Genomic DNA, 20,358 nt, shown 5'->3' on the forward strand with positions numbered 1-20,358 from the left:
AGAAAGAAACTAGAGCATATAATGACAGGCAGAGGTAAAATTCTTGTTTGCAGGAAAACAAAACAAAAATTTTCTAAGAGATGGCTTTATGCATGTAGGAACAGGTAAGGACAATGAAAGACATTTAGAATTAACAATTTATCATTTCCCTTTTTGACAATGACCCAGAGATATTTTTCTCACACTTTAAGGTGCTTAAGAATCACTTGAGAAGCTCTCTAATATTCAGATACCAGGGCTTGATCTCTCAGAGACTCAAATGGAGGCAGACAGAGAGAGGATCCAGTAATCGCTACTTTTTAATAACTGTCCACATTCTTGGTGCTTCTTATTCAGATTATTTATAGATCCACAGACACCAAGGAAAGACCTGATGATAAGTTCCTGGAGGCCAGACAATGTTTATAAATCTCCATAGAGTTCACATTTGAGAGGCTCTTGAAAAGTGTGTTAAACCACTTGCCTGGTTGGGAAAACTTTCTCTTCAATATGAAGAATCTTCTTTGTGACCAATTTCCTCCATTTGTAGTAATAATTGCTCTCTTTTTTTCTTCTCTATTTGGTTTTTAAAAGATGGTGGAATCAAAATCTCCAGGAGAGAGAGTTCAAGGGCGTCTGGCTCACCTCATGCATTGGCAGCAGATCCTTCTGCCTGCTGCTAGGTCACTCCACCCGCCTCCACTCCCCTGCCACCACTCTCCCTAAACACAACTCACCCACTGCACAGAGCAATTCCACTCTGAAAGGGCACAGTGAATACACAGAGTGACTGGTGGGAGTATCCCAGGACACCAGCTTTTCCTGTTTTCTCCAACTACAGCAACCTCCAAAAGCAATTCCTATTTGTATTTCATGGCATGTGATTATATGCTATGTGTCATTGTGATCCCATCCCTCAAATTATTGACTTATATATCAGTTATCTAAAATCAATCTAATTTCAAAATATTTTCATAATGCAATTGTTTTAGGGAAAATGTATTAATGTTGCTCACACCCTTCAGAGAGATGAAATGGAGGCCATTATATCTTCAGTTTAAGTCTCAATTTAAACATCTTTAGTAGTTTGCGATCCTGTTTTCCAAGAACATATAAAGCAATTTGAATTATGGCCAAATTTCTATGTAGATATATTGATTCCAGAAGCCAATCTTACTACTTACATCACTGAACTTTGATGGCTTTGTGTGTGTGTGTGCACGTGCGTGTGTGTTGATTAAAATTCCTGCTGCTCTGAAACAGAAATTTTTCAGCTTAGAGAATAATTTTTTAAACTTTCAGTTTACCCCAACCCCCCTCCCCAAAACCACCTCACCCTCTGAAAAAAACAAATCTCACTTATAAAAGATAGGCTCCCTGTGGCATTTAATGAGTTGCCCATCATCAACTCCACAGGATACAGTCAATAAATTTAATATGTGTGTACTTAAATGAAAGATCTGACAGCTATGAATTGTAAACAGGAATTTGGTATAAACAGAGATTTTTATGAGTATAAAAACAAGAACGACGTCTTTGGAAGTTAGATTTACATCTTTCCTGGCTGCTTCCTTCCTTCAGGTTTTATTAGAAGAAGGAGTTGATGCTTCAGGGCATTTGGGGACAAGATGGGGACAAAGTACCATAATATTAGAAGCAGAAAATCTCCAACGAGACATTTTCGCTTAGTATCTATCTCCTTTTCCATCTTATTCATAAAGTGGATGAAAAATAGTATTGCTCTCAGTTCTGGGCCATTCACCCTTCCATTTAGAAAGCTTTTTAGAGATGGTGAGACGGAGAACTAGTAAAGAAACCTAACTTTATTTTGTATCTAGGAAGGGCTGGGAGCCAAGAAAATAACTTTTACCGATTATCTGCCATGAGTCAAGTACCAAGTGAGGTACTTTCTTGAAGTAATCCTATTTACTTCTTAAAAGTCTCAGTTTTCATATATCTATGATGAGATTCATAATTCCTATATTATAAACTGAGGCTTAGAAAGTTTAAATCATCTACCCAAAGTCACACAAGCTAACAAATTATGGAAATGATATTGGTCTACTTGACTCCCCAAACGGACCTACTATATCAAGATATTTAGCTTTTAATTCAGGGGTGGGCAAATTTTTTCTGTAAAGGACCAGAGAGTAAATATTTTAGGCGTTGAGAGCCATATGGTCTCTGTTGCAACTACTCAACTCTGCCGACGTAGGCGAAAGCAGCCACAGACAGTACATAAACGAATAAACATGGCTGTGTGCCAATAAAAGTTTTTTTATGAGCACAGAGATTTGAATTTCATTTAATTTTCATGTGTCACGAAATATCATTCTTCACTCTTTTTTATTCAACCATTTAAAAATGTAAAAACAATTCTTAGTTAACAACCACGCAAAAGTGACTGGCTGGCTGAATTTGGCCTGGGGGCCTTCCTTTGCCAAACGCCTCCTTTAATTCCCTCAGCATCTGGAGGTCAGGGGCTGCAGTTTTTAATTCTCCGGATGTTCTGAGGGCCTCCCACAGTGCATAAAGCAGAGTGGGCTCTTGCCTAATATTTGGTGATCGGATTGACCATGTGGCTCTCAACGGCATCATTTTAATCTTTTCAACTGTGTATTCCTTGCTCTCTTTTTACTTGAGCCTCAATTTACTCCATTGCTGTAATTTAAAATTTTTTTCAAAGAAAAATAAAAGTTGCATCATTTAAAGTTACTGTACCTTAACAAATGCACCTAAAGTGGCACTGTTTTTGCATGCATGAAAGCTCAAAGCCTCAACAACTCCCATGAGCGATTAATCTTCTAACACTAATTAGATATTTGCTAATTAGCGTCTGATGTGTGAAATGAAAAAACATTTTGAAGCTGAAATGAATAGGGTCTAGAAAGATAGGGCTGTATTCCAGTTCCCCCTTTTCCATATTATTACCATATTTCATAAATATTAATAAGATCACATGATACCAGCCGCTCTATAAAATTATCTCTCTGAATGAAGGCTTTTGTTTGATATAATAGCGATGTGTCAATATTTTGCATATGGAAGAAAGCACCCAATGAAGGAAGGCATTTTCTTCCTCAATGTTAAAGAGATGTCATATTTCACGAATCACTTTTATGCTCGATCAACCAGTCCTACTTTTTAACCTAGACTTCTTCCCACAAGGGAAGGTAGAAAACCTTTCTTCAAATCATCACTTTTCTTCCTTTCTTACACCTTAATCTTATCTCATTTTAAAAGAAAACTTAATAGAATGGAAAATATCTTAAACCTATGATTCTGTGCAATGAAATAATAGAAATCATTATAGAATGGTCAATTTCAATAAGGAATTTGACTAGCAAAAGAGAGACATTTGAATTTCATTAATTGCATGCATGAGGACAATCCTTACCTCTGTATGCCATTTTAGTAAAAAAAGAAAAACCTATAGAGAACGAGACAGAGGTTTCAGGGCTTCAAACTCACACATATAGGCTCTAATAGTCAAGTCACAAATATTAAGTCATATTCTATTCATAAAATGTAACATTTTGATTTGGAATATTTCTCATGTGAAAGCCCACATTAAACATATTTGGCTCTGGAAGAAAAGACCTATAATAATAAACTATTTCAGTTGGTGTGGGATTTTTTGAAAAACCACTCACCTGTGAATGCTGGTCATATCACAAATTATATCTAATTACAGCATTGATACAGTAATTTGAAATGATAGCTAAGCACAAGTTGACAAAGGTGACATTGAAACATAATGACGACGAGATTATCGTTTTCTTAGGCTGACATTTTGTGATTATAATAATGCTGATCGAGATGATTAAAACCATAATAAAGGGAAAGCGCCAAGAACCAGAACAAAACACACCAAGACTAGAGAGAAGCTAACTATCATTTTCTCTCCTACTTCTTCCGTATGATTTCTCCTTCCAGTGTAAAATCAGGCACTCGCACTAGTCCCAGAGACCTGTGGACACAGCAATTGATAGACTGTGTCTTCCGTCTACTTAAAGAGGTTTCTGCTTTTCCGAAGCTGGAATGAGAGGATAAGGTCATCTATGCCAATTTATTCATTTACACTAGGGATTGTTTACCAATTGGCTTTGAGATTGATTATTAACTCCCAGATGCAAAATAGCAATACACCACTATTTGGACTGACACTCAGTTACCAGTGACTTCAACCTAAAATTCACGCTGATCCCAAGGCTCTACACTGTTGCAAACACCAAGCAAATGGGAAAAGTCTGGCAGACATTACCCTTTCACTTATCGTTAAACGAGAATAAAACTAGACAGCTTTTAATTACCAACAACAGAGAAACCAGTCAAGGGGAATCATACCCAATCAAGACATCACCGGTCAATCCGGTGGGTAGACTGGCTGAACCTGGGAAATGAACAAGGTTCTATACTTTGCTCAAATAAGCCTATTTAAATTGTATCAAGTTCAAAGTATCTGATGAGACTTGTAATTCCAGCTGAATTCTGAACCTCATTTCAAAAATAGAGGATAAATGGGTCTCAATTACTTAAAATCGCCTTCCCAACTCTACACGTGTTTTCAAATTTGGTTTTCATTTACTTACGGTATTCATTGTCTTGAAGTATCATCATAGATTCATCGATATATGCCTGGAAGCAATTTGCACAAAATCTCTGCCACCAGCTGGGTTAGGTCCAATTGTCCCATTTTGCTGATGAGGCAAGTGAGACACAGACCGACAGGTTCGGACTATAAATGCTGCCTCCTAATAGGAAACTTCCCATTATCTTACAGTGTCCTATATTCTGTAACATTTGAAGTTTCCTTCCTTCCTTCAAGTGTCAGCTGACTGCTTGTTTTATAGCTCAGATATCATGGCTTTGTTATCACCACCTATTTTTCTGCAAATATATCAAAGAGATATGTTACAGCATGAATTGCCTGATACCCAAACATATCCCTTTCTTGAGTGAAGTCTCTATTTCATTTGAAATCCTCATCCTTATGCATTCCACACTAATCATACCCACCTGGGTTGTAATAGCACCTGTCCCCACAGACCACCTATGATTTTAATCTTTGCAACATGCATAGGAAGATGAAGAGGACAAAGGCCATGGGAGCTAGTAAAGGCTTACACGTGTCCACACTCAGGATCAGAGGTAGAAAGCAGTGGCCTTGTCTGAAGGTCATGTTTTGTTTTGTCTTTCAAAAAGAGGAAATTATCATCATTTTGAGATAACTATACTCTTCCTGATTGACGAGGCTAGTGTCTCTTCACTTTTTGTCAGCCTATCCTTAGAACTTTTAATTTTTTCCTTTCATATCAAATCTGACTATTGATACAATAATTTGAAATGATAGCTAAGTGCATGTTGACAAAGGTGACATTGGAACATAAAGACGATGAGATTATCGTCATTATGTGACTGGCACTGTAATACATACATTTAATACAGTATCTCTTTATTCCTGACAACATTGTTCTCTGCATTTTACAGATGAAGAAATCCAGCTCAAAAAACTTTAAATCATTTAAATCCATTCCCTCAAAAGTATTTACTGAGCATGCTAACCACTGCATTGGGGCTGGGCGTCTGATCTTAAGTCAAACGGACAATTTAAAGTCTACGCTCTCACCAACCATGGGTGCTGGTCTGAGGCCATAGGGCAAGTAACTAGGAGTTCTCTATATCTGTTGCTTGGCTCCATGCTGAAATCATAGGTACCCCCAATTTCCAAACTCATAGACCCCTGTCATCTTTGAATTCATTATCAAATCGGGAGTTAGCAAACTAGAGTCCATGGGCCGAATCCGGTCTGCAACCTGTTTTTGTAAGGCTCATGAGCTAAGAATGGTTTTTCCATTTATAAAGTGTTGTTTAAAAAAAAAGAAGAAGAATATGTGAAATAGACATTATGGCCCAGAAAGTCTTAAATATTTACTATTTGGCCTTTTAGAGGAATGTTTGTTGACCACTGATCTTTACGAAGGAAAGTTACATCTGCCTTCAAGACCTTTTGCTTGACTCCTAAACAATTTTGTACAGACAATATGTGTTGCTGGCTTTAGGTTTTTTTGTGGTAGTGGTTATTATTTATTTGTAGCTATGTTCTAGTCATTGTTTGAAGCGTTTTGTAGCTTATCAATTCTATTAACCCTCTAAACGAGCCCAGGTGGGCACCATTTTCATCCCATTTTGCAGGTAAAGAGACAGGCTCAGGATGGTCAAGTATCAGAGAATATGGTCTGACAACTAACTAGGATTCAGACGTTACGCTGTCCAGTCCCACCACTAGCCTATAGGGCATCTATATGCCAATAAGCAAAAGGTGTCCCCTCCTGTTGGATGCAAACTGCAACAGAGCCAACTGCTTGGCAAGGGGATCAGGAGGTAGATTTCAGCCCAACTTTCCTCCTCACCAGGCTTCCTAAACAACCATAAGCAGGTTGAGCTTATGCGCCGCTCTGATATCTCGCTTTTCATTTGTGAGCTCTAATTCTTATGCCTAAACTTCAGTCTTCAGTGAGCATCCTCATGTTCTGTACCCTCTCCTTGGCACTGTTAGCTCACTTACGACTTTGGCTCTTCTCCAAGCAGGGTTTGGCTCTCTTGGAAGCATCATCACTGCGGCCACTACTGTTAGACATATCCTTGTTCCTCAGGCCCCAATTCCCCAGCTCCCAATATTCATGCCAACCCTTTGAGGTGCAGGAGAGGAGCAAAGAGAGGAATCTGAGTAACTCTACCCATCCACCTGAGCCACAGAGTGGCTAGAGTGTCAAATGAGTAGGGAATGCCCTCAAGATGGTCAATAACTTATGTTGTGGACCCCATGAGAATTCAGGGTGGAATTCAAATTTAACTGGGTATCTTGTATTTTTATTTGCTACATCTGCAAATTCAAAGGCATTTCCAATCTGGTCCCAACCTCCATTTCTCTTCTTGAATTCCATTAAAGCGGTTTTCTTGTCCCTTGAAATGCACAAGCAGTATCTTGTTCCCAAGCCTAGCTCACACCAGCATCTTCACCTAGTGTTCTGGGTTTTATTTTTCCCTCTCTATCCAACAAAGTACTATATCACAGTCCCCTAAAAGTGTTCTTAGCCCCTGAGAAATTACATCTATGAGATGTCTATGTAATCCTCATCTTATACATGATAAATAACTGTATTGTTTTTATCAACATTTGACACTGCTGGTAGGGTGGCATCTTTGGTTATTTAAACTCTGAATTGTTATCCTAGTCTGACCATGCAGTCATGCCTCAGAAGTGTCCCTCCTTATAGGCACACTCAATGACTCAACATGGCTTAAACTTCAAACTAGTGGCTCGTAGAGCCTCTGAGAGGGTCAGTAGCTTGTCTAAGACCACAAGTCTGGCAAATAGAGCAGATTTTAAATCTAGTTAAGAACCAGTGTGTGTGACTACTAAACTACTGTGTTAATTTTTGTTGATTTCACCTGTACGTGTATTGATTATCTGCATCTTCCTTTCCATCTCTATACACTCCATCCCATGCCATTTTACCTATGTACTATACAAGAGCAATGGCCACCTGGCTAGTTTCTCTGCCTGTCATAATTCATTGTAATCAAGCTTGTCAAAAATCTTCCTGAAACCACTAAGAACATGGTATCTGCAAGTTCAGCAACCTTCATTCCAACTGAGTGTATTGGCTTTCTAGGTTGTCCACTTCTTGACCCCAATCTACTGGTTTGCTTTAACTTGTACTAATTCCTTTCGTGGAAAGTTTTCCTCCAAAAGCCTTACCTTCTCTGAATATCCCTCTACTTTCCCATCTCGAACAATCAAGGTCCTTCAAATTTCTATTTACATTCTACCTCCTGCAGGAAGCTTTCCTTGAGCATCATAACCAGAAGCCACAGAAGTTAGGTCTAGGAGGAAGACTTCAGAGTTCATCTCATATCATATTCTAGTTTGCACATTCATTTATTGGATACAAATTTTCTCTTCCTACTGGATACATACTTTGTGAAAGTTGGGGACCATGGTCCCCATGTCTTACCTTAATTACATCATCCAGACTGGATTATTTACCAAATTTTATAGAATTTATATATATATACACACATACATATACATATTTCAATTCCTATTAGCTGTAACTAAACTTTTCAGATGTCGTATTTTACTAATAAAACTTCAAAAGTCTTATAAAAACAAAGACCAACTTTCACGGTCCTACGATCTTAGGCAAGTTACCTACTTTTTAAAATATTCAGTTGGAGCAGCCATGGGATTAAAGGAGACCAAACAGAGCACTCAAGGCAGCTTAATAGCTGTGTCTGAAGAAAATTCTAAGTAAAGATGTGCTGAATAAATGACGGACGTAGGGAGAGAGGTACTCTACCCCCCACTATACCTAGGAAATGTGATGCAACTCACAGCATAAATGATGCTGTGAAAAGACAAAGTGTTGAGTAACAAGGTTTCCTGGAGTTCAAGTGCTGAGAGAGAAGTTCTAACGCCCATTAAAGGATAACTTTTGGGGCCCTTATTTATTACAATAAAGTGAAAAAAAATCCAACTGCTTTGAATCTTACCTTATTTTCTAATTTAAAAACAATTGTAGACTGTGGCCTGCGAACACAATATAAAGGAAGCCTAGAGTTCCCGCTTTGAAATCACTAGTAGAAATACATACAGGTTATTCTTGTACATAAAGCAGCTGTAATCCATAGCTCTAGGGGTAAGAGGGGGGAACAAAACATTAGAAACCCCTCAGAAATAAAGGAAGGCACTGTTTCAGCCACTTCTAGTGTTTAACAAGGTTTGTAAACAGAATATTAGGTGTCCTGTGATACTCCGGTGTCATTTATCTGAAGGCAGTAAGCGAAACCTCTTTAGGCTCCCATCCTCCTTGCAGTCATGGACTTGTGTATTGCTGCTCTGTTTTCTTCACTTCAGCTCCGACGAGCCTCGTGTCCTCTTCAGCCTTCTCCACTCAGACGGAGGAGTTAATGCAGTTAGATTGCTCCTGGGCTTCTAGCGGGACTACTTCAAATGATATTACTTCCATTTGTGACGTGCATCACCAGCAGTGCTCACATTTGAGGGAAACAGCAAACAGACATCTAAGTCGGCTTGCTGTAAGAGAAGCGGCGCGTCCCCACTGAAAACAAAGGCAGCGACAGGGCTATAAATTTGTCAATTTCCTAAACTGCGCGGCGGCGCGCTGGCCTCCACCTGAATGGGACTCTTGAGCCAGGCGGCGGATTGCTCCGTGCTCACAGCGCTCCGAGGGAACTTTGCTCACGGATCATGAGCCCATTTTGACAACCCGGAATCGATGCGATGAGAGCGAAAACTTAAATTAGAGCTTTCTTCTGATAACTGCCATTTTGTGAGAAGATCCGCTCTGGGCCAAAAAGAAGGGCCCCCAAACCATCCACCACGCAGACTTTCTCGAGGATTATAAGACAATGGAAGTAATAAGCTCAGGGCCCTTCCCACGGTCGGAACTACATAAGGGGTGCCTACAGTTGTTTGCACACATACGCTCACATGTACGGATATTCACACGCAGACCCTCAGGAAACTCTTCCCAGTTTTACTCCTCGTTCTCTTATTCCTTATTTTTAATTGTATTTCTTGTAGAACAGTTTTTCTCAAATTATCTGTGTGTAAAACTGATTTTTTAAAAAGTTTCCAATCCATCACTCAAATGCAATATAATTAAAAATAAATTGTTACAAAAATGGATGTCCTTATAATCTCAGTGCTCTAAAAGTTTCTAATAGTCTCACTTTCACTGTGCATCCCCTCGTGGCTTGAGAGCAGTTTTTTCTGCAGATCACACTTTGGGCAACACTACTTTAGGATACGTTCTATATTGCTTAGGACAGAGAACTGTTCTCACAAAAATGGCCTAAGAACATAAAAGATTTATTTTGTCATAAATAAAATCTATAACAGGCCGGTTACAATACTGGACCCCAATTAATTTCATTTTGAAAGAGTAGTCATTCCTTTCTTCTCTAGACCGCTCATCAGCTTCGAACACCTTGGCATGAGGTCTCCAGAGACCCACAAATGCTGGGCCCTGCTAATGCGTGACCTCTGTCACTTGTGTTTTCTGTCATCACAACAGGCATTTTAGAGTTTAAAAAGGCTAAGAGAATGTATTACAGAAACTGGAAAAATTAACTAAATCTGTGATTTATTTGTGCTTTTATAAACTAACCCAGTTAGTCACTTTTTTCTGTACTAATCAACAAGACCCAATCAATTCTTCATATAATTGTACATGTAAATTCACTCTTTCAAAGGTTTAGGAGGCTCTTCCTATCAAAACCACCCTTCATCTCACCTCTTCCCTCTGTGTTTATTCCATGTGTTCTGACACTCTGGGCTTAAGATATGTGCTGAATACTCTATGAAAGATACGAAGATTCTCCCAAGGGCACAAGGTGCACACATGAAGATGTAATGTGGAAGATATGATATTAACTAAGAAGCAGGGAATGGGTTCTAGTTACAGCATAATCACTTAAAATCATAGGACTACATGGGACTCCTGAAGATCATGCCTCAATCTCCTTATTTATAAACATGAAAACTAGAACAGGGACTTAAGAGTAATTGGTATGCAGCAGGACCAAGATTCCAGCTCAAAAGGCAAGGGGGCAATGATTGAACAGAAACCATTGCTGACTGATTAGCGTTTTTTTCCACCTAAGATTCCAACTTATAATACTGAAAAAATCTATACTTCGTTTATTCACTCATTTACCAACACCTACTATATATAATCCTATACGAAGAAGAGAAAAGATCTTTCCAGATGAAACGAGACAAGTCAAGCCAAGGCTTTCTTACTGATTATTGTCTTTACATCATTAGATACAGATTTAAAGTGGACTTTTAGGGAAATCTTTTTCCTATTCTTGATCTTTCTACTTCATCCACTCCCACAATAAACTAAAATTAAAGAAAAACCATATGGGAATATGTAGTATAGAATTTCAAAAAGCCTGAATATGGTTGTTGGTGACAAAGGACAACTGACATTGGGCTAAGATATTTTTATAAACACACAATAAGGAGAGACAAGAGTATGAAGAGTTTATGCAATTCATTCCAATGAGCTCAACAGAGATTATTTCAATACACAAGTAATATCAGTCATTGATTGAGAAGCTACAAATGCTGGGCATTTGATTAATGCCATTATATGTTTTTGTAGGTACCCTACAATGTATGGTGGACTCAAAGAACAAAATTTAGAAAAGAATTTCCTTGATTTATACAGCTAGACAGACAGATAGGGGTGTGAATCCCAGGTCGCTTAGTATGTGTCAGATACTATGGTAAGACTTTTACACACATGATTTCATTTAATCCTCTCAACAAACTTCTAAAGAAGGTATTATTATGACTTGACTTTAATGATAAAATGATCCAGACTCAGATTAAGAAATGGAGCTAAGTTAACACAATGAATAAGGTAAAGAACTGGGATTCTGAATGTAGCACCCATGGTTTATTTTTGATACTACACTCTTTCTCCAATACCCTCTTCCATCTGGCAACAAGGGGCAGGATATTCAACCAAACCCCACACACGCCTATCCCATGAAATTGTGCAGTCCATTTTGACTTCCAGACGAGCTATGGGCACTGGAAGGGAATGAACTTTCTTATCTGAGATGAATACATTTCCAATTATTGCACACCACTGTCACATTGCATCATTCAAGATTGCTTCCTAATTCGTGGTCGTCCAAATTGGCAGACTTTCACCGGACACTTTAATTATTGAAGTTTATCTAAATAAAAAAGGGCAATATGAAATCTGTCAGAAGACTGCTTTCATACAGCTATCAAAGCAAATGCTGAATACCTCGTATGGGATCATTAAAAAACATTTAACGGACTTGTACTTTTTTTCATTCTTTTCCTTCCCCCCAGAAAGGATTGAATTTCTCTGGAGGTTTCAGAAAAGCTACAAGGTGATAGTGATGCAGCCATTTTTTCATGGCAGAAGCATCCCCTTTGTACATTGATGATTAACTCTGTTTTTTTCTCGTCAGAGCAGAGGCCCCCTAGCCATATATCATCTGATTAAACCTTCATTCAGTAAACATTTATTGAGTACCTACTGTGTGCTATGGCTTCTGAAGTATAAGGATTCATGGTTCTCCACCCTCACAGAATTCTGAATCTGTAATTTATAAGGTACAAATAATTTATTCAATGAAAAAATAACTATCAGAGAAGTATGCAGAAAATATTATGGGATCCCAGGTGAATAAGCAACTATTTCTACCCTGGGACTCAGGGACTGCTTTAAGAGAAAACGGGACATTTTCTCCTATCTCTGAAGTTTTAGCATCAGTTTACTGAGTGGGACAAGGGGCAGAGCAATCCAGACAGAGGGAATAGCATAGACACAGAGAGTCCTGGAAATGCAAAGCATGGGAAATAAAATGGGGGAGGATTTGAAAGGATGCCACACAACTATATGCAAAAGGAAAAATTTCATCACATCAAATTCCAATCATCCAAATATTTGATATCCTGTACATATAATTTATGAAGGTCTGTTGAATTTTGGGGGATGTCAGGGAAGCACTGTTCTTCAGTGAATCTTTAGGTCTGGTAAATGTGATCCTTTGGGTTTGCCTGTGCATGAGGGCCTATGTAATATTTCAGATATATCCTTTTTGCATCAAAAAGTTAAATTCAAGAAGGACTTTTTGCTATGTAGAAATGCAAAGTTTCAGTTGTCCATCTTTGTAAATAACAATTCTCTCTTTCCATTTGAGATATGCTGAAGTGGGGGTAGATGAGAAGGGAGTTTGGTGGGTAGAGTGGGGGACTCTGGATCAAAGATCTTTTATTTCTAGAGAGTTCATTTTTAATGCCAGGAGACAGGGGATTGATTTCATTTGAATCCACCTGGCCTCCATGCTTTTCTGATGTATTGTGGGTCATATAAGGGTATAGCATAAGCCCTCAGAAATATTTACATAAACATTTCAGCAAGACTCCACGATCTTACCTCTTTCCTTGACAGATCTGTGGACATTTCAGGAGCAGATGTCCACAGACACTGACTGAGATTTTATTCTAGAAAAAGGCTCGAAATGTTTGCCAATAGAGAAGGCATTATCCACGGTAGAGGGCACAAACCAACCAATTAGCCAGTGAAAAGGAATAAGAAAGAAGGATATCTAACATCCTAGGGATAGAGATCCAGAGAAGTTATATGTTTTCTTAAATATGTTGGTATTTATAAAATAACTTTTTAAAAAGAGCTATAAAACAATAAATGTTGACTACATAGTAATCACAAATTGCAAACAAGCCAAAAGAAGAAAAACATAAACTGTACTTCCAAAGCATTCAACAGTTGTTATCGCTGTTTTCTGATTATACAAGTAGTAATATAGGCTTGTTTTAGAACATTTAAAAAATACGGAACCATGTATTCCCAGTAACCCACTGTTAGCAATCTGTTGCAGAATATTCTACCCTTGTTTTCTAGGGGTGTGTGTTTATTATTTCTTACATAGATAGGGAGCAATACATAGATAATTTTTGACTTTAGTAGCTGACTCTATATGCATTCACATCTTGGGTATTTTTTCAGAGATGACTCCTTGTTATCCCACCATTCCAAACTTACCTACCTATCTATGTAGGCATTTTTAAAACCCTGGTTTCCTTCAGTAGAGGTCTCTTTTTGTTGTTCATGAAGGACGAGAAGCTGCTATGCAAATACTGGATACTGGTCCTGTTTTCTTCTTGTTTTTAAGGTCATGAATAAATTTCTTCCTTCTGAGGGCATGTCTTTCTTCCTTTGTCAAGTGGGTTGGGCATTTACAAGTAAATCAATCTCTGAATATGCAGAAAGCCACATTCACTCCCCAGTTCCATGCCTTGATAATTAGGAGATGATAAAAGGACATATCTTGAAATATATAACAATACTAGTAATAAAAATAATGCTAACTATAATCTTCTAATAGTGTCAATCAAGTCACATAACTACTGAAAATAGTAGCTAGGAACTTAAGCAGGTTTCACTATTTTCTAGCTTCTCTATTTTCCCTTCATATTTTGCAAAGAGGACTATAATCTGCTGGAAATTTCAAGTCCAAGGTGATTTCTAGAGTAAGAGTTCCTGACCTGAGGATGTAGAAGGATCTCAGTCTAAAAAGAGATACCCAGTGAGAAATTGCCGTGGATGTGCATAGAAATGGAAGATAAGGCTAGACTTGATGCTCTAGGTCTCAGGTCCCTGGGACCTTAGTGATTCCCAGGGTGTCTTTCACATAGAGGAGTCAACTCAATGGAAATTTCCACGTTCTTGAAATCTTATTTTACTTAATCTTTTGTTAAGGAATTACCAGCACACTCATGCCTTCTTTTTTCTTTTTTCTTTTTTTTCCTTTTTCTCCCCAAAGCCCCCCCCCCCGGTACATGGTTGTATATTCTTCGTTGTGGGTCCCTTTAGTTGCGGCATGTGGGACGCTGCCTCAGCGCGGCTTGATGAGCAGTGCCATGTCCGCGCCCAGGATTCGAAGCAGCGAAACGCTGGGCTGCCTGCAGCGGAGCGCGCGAACGTAACCACTCGGCCACGGGGCCAGCCCCTTCTTTTTGATAGCAAATCCCAGTGGAGCGGAGCCGTATGTTCCTCCTTGCTTCCTGGAATAGAGTGCTTAGGTTGGTGCTTTGGAGGCTCAAGACCTATAAATAACTCCTCCAGGAAACTCCCTTACGTAAAGAGAATCTGACCTAAAAAAAGATTGGCATTTGGATATTGGTCAAAATATTACTCCTTGACATTAAAGTATGCCATCACGGTGTCATAATATTGTGACACATTATGGTGTCACAACAGACAAACCCCACAAAGTACCAGTCTAAGCAATCTACTTACACAGATTTGTGCCTTCAAAGGAAATCCTTTCTGATACTCTAAAGGGTGGTGAGCAGCTTGAAGAGAGGGCAGTGTGTAATTTATGCACTTGATTTGGAAACTGGCCAACACAGTTTGGGAAGATCGACACAGAAACTGCTCATCAAGCTGATTAACGAACACAAACAAGGGATGATTCCTGTTAACAACACCGGGTTGGGAAATACCAAAATATTGTGTTTCCCATAAGATACTTGCAAGACTAGCCGTGGGCACCAGTTCAGATGTGTTACTGTTTATGCTGCTAGCTTCTTCTAGGTAGGGTGAGGGATTTAATTCATAATAGAGAGGCCTGGCATTTCTTTTTACCCCATTATCTGGGAAGGTGTGAAAATTCTTACATAGTATGAGTGGCTCTCAACTCTGGTTGCATGTTAGATTCCCATGGTGTTACAAACTGAATGTTCATGACTCCCCGTATATGGAAACCCTAATCTCATTATGATGATATTTGGAGGTTGGGACTTTGAGAAGTAATTAGGCCTTGAGAGTGGACCACATATAAATGGGAGTAGTACCCTTATAGGTACTTATAAAGCCAGAGAGCTAGCTCACTCTTTCCCCATGTGAGAATAGAAGAAGTCAGCAATCTGCAACCTGGTGGAAGGTCCTCACCAGGACCCGACCATGCTGGCACCCTGTTCTCGGACTTCCAGCCTCCAGAACTGAAAAAATTAGTTTGTGTTGTTTATAAGTCACCCAGTTTACGGTATTTTGTTATAACCAGCCTAAACTAAGGCATTGGAGAGCTGCTACAAAAATGTCAATGATCTGGGTTCCCACCACCAGTAATTTTGATTTAATTGGTCTGTGGGTGGGGAGGAAGCTGTGCATTGACATTTTTTGAAAGCTTTCCAGATGATCCTAACGTGCAGCCAGTGTCCTAGGCTACTCAAAGTGTGGTACCAGCCTCACTTGGGACAGTGTTTAAAATGAGGAATTAGGCTGCTTCCAGGCCCACTGAATCAGAATCTGCATTTTAACATGATCCCCAGGTGAATCATATATAAATTATATTTTGAGAAGCACTGCCATGGGGAAAGGAGATAGAATAATCAAGTAAAGACATTTACCAATGTTTAGTAATAACAAAGACAATACTTATTAAAATAAAAGTCATAGCTAATGCTAATTAGGTGTTCACTAGGTGCCAGGCACTCCTCTGAATACTTCATATGAACCCCTTTAATTCTCAAAACAGCCTAGACATGAGATATTGTCATTATCTTTATTTTCTTTTTTCCCAGTTTCATTGAGCTACAATTGACATATAACATTGTATAAGTTTAAGGTGTACAGCATAACGATTTGCTATATGTATATATTATGAAATGATTCCCACAATGAGTTTAGTTAACATTCACCACCTCACATAGTTAGACTTTTCTTTTCTGGTGATGAGAACTTTTAAGGTCTACTCTCTTTATCTCTCTTTTCTAAATGAGAAAACTGAGGTAAATGAACTTGGGCAAGGTCTCACAGCTTCTGACGACAGATTGGGCACCCGCAAGTCCTTTCTCCTTTGTATTAAAGAAACACACAGTTTAATAGCCAATGATAAATGAAATTGAAGGACATGGCATTCTAATATGCTGGCCTAATTTCAGCAAAGCTGACTCAACAGGGATGAGAGTCTCTATGAATTGTGAATGGCTTTGCCATTGTTATCATAATGAATCATAGTCAAGATAGCCAAGATGAATACCCAGTAAATGTAAGGTATCAGGCAACCTAGGGCCACTATTATCTCTGAGGTACTCAAAGATCAGACTATGTTTAAGATTTTGAATTTGGATCTGACTTCATTTGAGAATCATGAAGCCCAGCTGATCTCAATGAATAGAAGGCCACAGAGCCATAGGTAACATTTCCAGAAAGGAAATGTTCTTCTTCTTAAGAAAAACTATGAGACCTTTTGGGAGATATTTTCTCAAAGCAGCAAGGTCTCCCTGGTCAATCTAAAATAAATATTATTCTGTTAGGTGCTAAAGAAATATTTGTTGAGTTAATGAATATGTATACATAGTGCTCTCTCTAAAGAAATTTTATTCTGGTTTTCTGAGGTTGCACACTGGCAGCCATTGCAGTGAATGTGGCCCATGCATGGGATTTATTTGGCACATGTAGATTTTTTCTTTTTCAGTGAGCCAACATCAAACATCAGGGGATTTCACTCATGAACGCATAGGCACAAAATCCAAGTTTCTAGCTTTTCTTTCAAAATTGGAAACTCTGGCAACACTGAACCTGTGTTCCTATGTCAGCAACCATCCAACACCACATGGCTGTTCTCACAGTGGTGAGACACAAGCTCACTAGTTACTTGTCGTCACACCTGTGGTGGGCTGAATGGTACCCAGAAATACATGTCTGGGTCCTCATTCCTAGAACAATGTTACCTTATATGGAAAAGAGTGAATATTGCCCTATATGGCAAAAGATGTGATTAAGCATGATCTTGACAGCAGGAGTTTATCCTGGATTATCTCAGTGGGCCCTCGATGCCCTCACACGCATCCTTACATGAGAGAAGCAGAAGGAGACAAAGGCACAGAGAAGGAGATGTGCAGAATGGAATAGAGGGAAACGGGCCTGCAAACCAAAGAATTCCAGCAGCCTCCAGAAGCTGGAAGAGGCAAGGAATGTATCCTTCCATAGAGCCTCTAGAGGGAGTGCAGCCCTGTGGAAAACCTTGATTTTGGATTTCTGGCCTCCAGAACTGTGAAAGAATAAATTTCTGTTATTTTAAGTTTAAAATGCCACGCAGTTTGTGATATTTTGTTATTTCAGTCCTAGAAAACTAATACACCACCACTAACACATAGATACCCATGCATTTGCACAGGCAGAATTACTCATTTTTTTTTATTAGGCCAGAAGCATTTTTGTTGGGTAAAACGGACAAAGTAGGACATAGTAGTAACGACTCCTATCTCCCAGAGCATGGTACTATCCAAATCTAAGCATTATCCCTTAGAATGAATCTAGTTGAGATTCACTTGTTTTTGTTCTTTGCCAAGACACTGTTATTGTAATGTAAAAGTTACGGCTTTTAGATAGATTTATATTTTTATATTCCAACTTTATAAAATTCCAGGAGGAATGCATTTCCCATCAGGTCTGAAATAAATAATATAGGCAAATGATCCTTAGAGATCTCCTTAGCCCTCATTTTACAAATGAGAAAATTAGTCCCAGAGAGAACCTGAGGGGCCCAAGGTCATACAGATAATCAGGGCAGAGTTAGGCATAGACCTTGGCACTCTCGGTTCACTGCGCATTTCACATCCCGGCCCTCTTTCACGACTGTCTGAGTCCTAACTCTTACCTTCTGATCATTGAAATAAGGTTGACTGTGAGATCCATTTAATTTAATAGAATGCCATTTTTGTTCCAAAGTAAGTGTAGACATGCCCTTAGTCTAGCAAAGGAAATGCTGTAAGTCCATCTTCAAGTGGGACTTTTCCTGAGCAAACTAATTTATCCAGAGCATTTGAGTCCCTTCATGTTTAACTCTAACAGGGTCTTGTGATTATATAAGTACTGTTTAATACACTGAAGAGTAGGGATGTTGAAAGAAATTGGACAGGAACATCTCAACTGGTAGCTTTCTAAAGGGAAGGGAGAAACGCAAGAGAATACATCCTAACCCATTTGTTAGAAAGATTTGAAGGGCCTTAAGAAAATCTGAAAAACACAATTGTGCAGTACAAACTGAGAGTCAACATAGAGAGATCAGCACTCAAAGGATCCTATAAATTAATATTGTATACTAATGTTCTTTTTTGGTATATGAAAAAAAGAGTGGAACCTTTTAATTAAAGTTTTTTCTAAAGATAATTTTTTGGAGCAATCACAGATGTTCCAATAAGGCAAGAGTTGACTGACACAGTGTTGCATTAGCTAACTGTTACACCTTCCTGAGCCTCAGGTGGCCAAGTCACCCTTGGACTCTATTCTGCATAAATTTCACACTCCAACACAACGGCAATACTTTCCTTAATGCTGATTCCAGAACTCCCTAAAAATACATGGAGTTGGCATTGTTGGAACTAATTTATAAAATAATAAGGATTTCTGCAATTAGTTAGAAGGCATATTAAAATGCCATGTCAATATTCGTCTGTGCCAAGAACCCACCATACACGGTAATAAGCTTCATTCACTAATGCCCAGTATAAACCTCTGAATGCTTCTGCAAAGTTCCTGGATAATTTCAGTGGCTTCCACCACATCTAGTTCTAGTCATGCCACAGCCTGTTTATTCAAAGTCAATGGATATTCCAAATTTGAGTCTCATTTATATATCTCTCTTCTAGTAAGCAGAAGTGCTATAAATAAAACCAACTGACCCGGTCTCAAGGAAAAAAAAAATCAAATATTTGAGTAGTGATATACTTGCTTTTTATTGGCTCAAGCAATGGATTTGGTTTAACCTACTTAATCTGAGATTCTGAAAGTTAATTTTGAAAATTTTGTCTTTGGCTATAAATAGCCTGGATGTTGTTTACTTCTGAGACCTGTTTATCAAGGCACATGATTGCCTATATCACCCTCTGTGATAACAACCGCAACCATACCCTTCCAGAATGGTCAGCTCCATATGACCACGTTATTGGCTATTTAATCCTTATATCACCTCCATCTCACCAAATCTTGGCTGATTAACTAGAAGTAAGCCCTGACTTTCAGGCAGTTTGTGGCAAACATGATCTGGTACCAAAAAACAAGCAAACAAAAAATTGAACTGAGCCACTATTTCAGGAATTTGAACTAGTATCAGGAAAGAATTAGGTAGTTAAGTATTGGGGCTGAAGGCGAGAGGTCAAAGTGAGAGACAAATCAGACAGGCTATGTGGAAGCAGAGTACGTGAAAGCAGGAACAACGAGTAAGAAATGCCATGAAGTAGAGAAAAGACAGAGTAGATCATGGCAAAAGTAGAGAGAAGAACATACACACAGACGCCAAGCCACATGCATCATGGTCACAGCACTAGAGAGATAAACCATGAACTCTGTTCTGCAGAGGTCTCTGTAATCTCTTTGAACCTGGAATAATCTATCTCTGGAAGAGTCTACCTTTGTCCAGAACAGCTCTCTCTTTCTTCATCTTCCGTAGACATAAGGGACCAAATTTCCATACTATTATGCTCATACAAAATCCCACCTTCCCATCCCTTACTGAAGGAACATGAATGTGTCTGTTTCTGGCATGCGAGAGAGATTAACTAAAAACATTATACAAAACTAACTGTTCATCTGATGATGTTACACGATTTTCTAGCTTTGATTATGTACTATTTGAGATATCTCTTTGCTTCCTGCAGAGATCCTGCTGTTTCACAACCACTTTGTTTGATGTTATATGGGCATCTAAAGAGTAGGCATCTTGATATGCATTGCTCAATAAGACCTAATCTAACACAGACACATACTG

At 38.7% G+C, this 20,358-nt stretch overlaps 1 protein-coding gene across 10 annotated transcripts in view; it reads right to left on the bottom strand.

Moving 5' to 3' along the window:
- The window catches only part of TENM2 (teneurin transmembrane protein 2), a 1,160,613-nt gene that overhangs the window by 657,280 nt on the left and 482,975 nt on the right, over positions 1-20,358 (bottom strand). The gene's annotated exons all lie outside the window — the stretch shown is intronic.

This window comes from Equus asinus, chromosome 9 (assembly GCF_041296235.1).
Source record: "Equus asinus isolate D_3611 breed Donkey chromosome 9, EquAss-T2T_v2, whole genome shotgun sequence".
In the NCBI taxonomy this organism is placed as follows: Eukaryota; Metazoa; Chordata; class Mammalia; order Perissodactyla; family Equidae; genus Equus; species Equus asinus.